Source organism: Octopus bimaculoides, chromosome 3 (genome assembly GCF_001194135.2).
Source record: "Octopus bimaculoides isolate UCB-OBI-ISO-001 chromosome 3, ASM119413v2, whole genome shotgun sequence".
In the NCBI taxonomy this organism is placed as follows: Eukaryota; Metazoa; Mollusca; class Cephalopoda; order Octopoda; family Octopodidae; genus Octopus; species Octopus bimaculoides.
Window position 1 is genome coordinate 103,118,629 of NC_068983.1, and position 2,938 is coordinate 103,121,566.

At 40.9% G+C, this 2,938-nt stretch overlaps 2 protein-coding genes across 4 annotated transcripts in view; one reads left to right on the forward strand and one right to left on the reverse strand.

Moving 5' to 3' along the window:
* The window catches only part of LOC128247323 (uncharacterized), a 22,167-nt gene that overhangs the window by 18,199 nt on the left and 1,030 nt on the right, over positions 1 to 2,938 (forward strand). The gene's annotated exons all lie outside the window — the stretch shown is intronic.
* The window catches only part of LOC106878241 (cAMP-dependent protein kinase regulatory subunit), a 57,205-nt gene that overhangs the window by 15,402 nt on the left and 38,865 nt on the right, over positions 1 to 2,938 (reverse strand). The window lies entirely within an intron of this gene.

Below are 2,938 nucleotides of genomic sequence, written 5' to 3' on the forward strand. Positions count from 1 at the left end.
CACACCCTACCATACCCCACACCACCACACCGCACCACACCACTCCACTCCCACTAGTAATGAACACTTCCCAGCACCCACACTACATACCATCATCCGCACACCCACACACCATCATCCGCACACTCATGCACCATCATCCACACACACACACACACACACATCCACACACACACACACACACATCCACACACGTCAAAGTCACTAGCCGCTATCCACACACACACACCAGTCGGTGGAAAAATTGTTTTACATGAAATCTGTCAGTGGAAAAAAAAAAAGAAGTTTGGGAACTGCCGTCATATGATCACTTCAGTTATAAGAAAGTTATCGTGTTAAAATCCAACCTCACATACTTCCCACTCCTGTTTTGTTATTTATTACTCTACGCACTTCTCATTTAAATTATTTATTGCATTATATCATAACGAATACATATTTGATCCTGTCGTTTTACGAATATAAAACATGATGAACATGGCAATACAAGCATAAAGTTGTAACCTGCAGTTTGAGTTGAGTTCATGTGGAAGTGATAGTTTATCCTTCCTTCGACACTTATGAGAAAGTAAAAGGAGAAAGTGACACACGACTTGGAAGTAAACTAGATTGAGGGGTAGAATGAAGGCAATGCACAAAGGAAAGTAGAAAGAGGGAGAAAGTAAACAAAGGTAGAAAATGAAATAAATGAAAACAGAAATAAAGAGAAGAGCTAAATAGAAAAACGACAAAGGGGCAATTGTTTAATTGACAAAGACTGGATGCTTTAATTCAGCGATTTTCAAACTTTTTGACTTGCGGACCCCTTTATATTTCAGGCTTTACCTTAGGGACCCCCTTATAAACGCTTATGAAATTTATACATAAATATTTCCTTAAAATATCATATATTTTTACATTTATTTATTTAACAGTATTTAACAAATAGGTTTATTGTCAATTAAAGGATTTCGATTAAAAAACATATATAAAATCAAATTGCCCATAAAAAGTATTTGCTGTCCACGGTCCCCCCTGTCTTGTCCTTGCGGACCCCCTGTGGTCCGGGGACCACAGTTTGAAAACCCCTGCTTTAATTGACCCTAAATTAATGACCTACGACAAAAATGCATTTCTTTTTTTTTGTCAGATGAAAAAAATGCAGGTAGACGATATAAGCTGAATCACTTGTCTTAGCTAAAGTTTATGGCAGACTCTCATAATTATCTTGTCGTGTCTTAGGAGGGTCATTACGCCAATAACAATAACACACGCACTGATTTAATAGTACTTCTTTACTGTTAGTCAATTAGTTAATTATCTAACCAACTAACTAATCGATCGTGTGATTAATGTGCTGGCTAAACTATCAATCAGTTGTTTGTTAGTCAAATGCTCTTCCGTCGCTATTCGCGACTTCTCTGAGTATTAGAGAAAGCCTTGGAGCAAAAGAGCAAGTCACTGAGACGGTCGCGAATAGCGACTAAAGGACTTGCTTTCAGTTGTGTTTTCTGCTCTGTAAACTTTTTTTTTGTTTCCACGTAATACACTCATTTCCACGATAACTCAATTCCGCGACGACTCAATTAAACGACAGCTCAAATCCGCGAAGACTCGCTTCCGCAACGACTCATTTCCGCAACGACTCATTTCTGCAACAACTCAATTCCGCGACGACTCACTTCTGCGACAGTTCATTTCCGCGCCGACTCATTCCGCGAAGACAACTAATCCATGTGCAAATATTTTTATAATGTTCTATATTTAAAAATTTTTTTTTTTTTAGTATATTTCTCTCTAGCCACTTGTTCACTTTTCATGCACACGGGTTGTACACTCCTTTCGATTACATGTTTTTTTTCTTTTCTCGCTACATGTAAATATTTGTAATGTTTCGCAGATCCGTTAAACTTTACTGTACTATTCAACGTTCATAGGCACATGCTCGCGTGCCTGCACCCAGCTACATACACGTACCTCAGTATTGTGCCTTAAATGCCTTGTTTCATCATGTCTGTACCTGCTCAGCACCTTTACCTGACTCTTCACATGCCGGATGTCTCATCATGCTCTCTGCGCCTTTTTTTTTCAGACACAATTTGCCTCTGTAAAGACTACAGGTTGGTCATGGTATACAAAGAGAAAGTTTGCCTGTCTCTCTCAACGCGCCACCATGCCATGCTTCATCGTTCTTGCTTAACCACAGCAAATGCCCACGACCACAGCCCCAGACTCATTTCGCCCCCGCACTTCTTTCAAGACATTTCTCACTGCATGCACACCTGCCTGAAAACTTTCACCTCATATCATGGATTGAGAATGCATTCATTCACTCGCCTCAGCTCCTTTCGCAGCTGCACAATTCTGTTGCTCATGTATATGCAACTCATGCGCACGCTCACTCAACGCTGCCCCAGTGATGTACTGACTCCACTATTCGCATGTAAAGCAACACTGAACTATTCGGATTCACTCGAATAGGCGCCTATCCTGAATACAAACCGCATGATTCTCTCTCCTGATATATACGATTTTTCTCGGCTTTGCATCACATTCATCTGCAACAAAATGCTTCATACTTTTCACAATTTTTAACGTTGTATTCGCATTTTTTGCACAGTGTACAGTCCTACAATTGTTTTCATTTGTTGTTGTTGGCACTCCGTCACTTACGACGTCGAGGGTTCCAGTTGATCCGATCAACGGAACAGCCTGCTCGTGAAATTAACGTGCAAGTGGCTGAGCACTCCACAGACACGTGTACCCTTAACGTAGTTCTCGGGAGATATTCAGCGTGACACAGTGTGACAAGGCTGACCCTTTGAATTACAGGCACTAAAGAAACAGGAAGTAAGAGTGAGAGAAAGTTGTGGTGAAAGAGTACAGCAGGGTTCGCCACCATCCCCTGCCGGAGCCTCGTGGAGCTTTTAGGTGTTTTCGCTCAATAAACACTCACAAC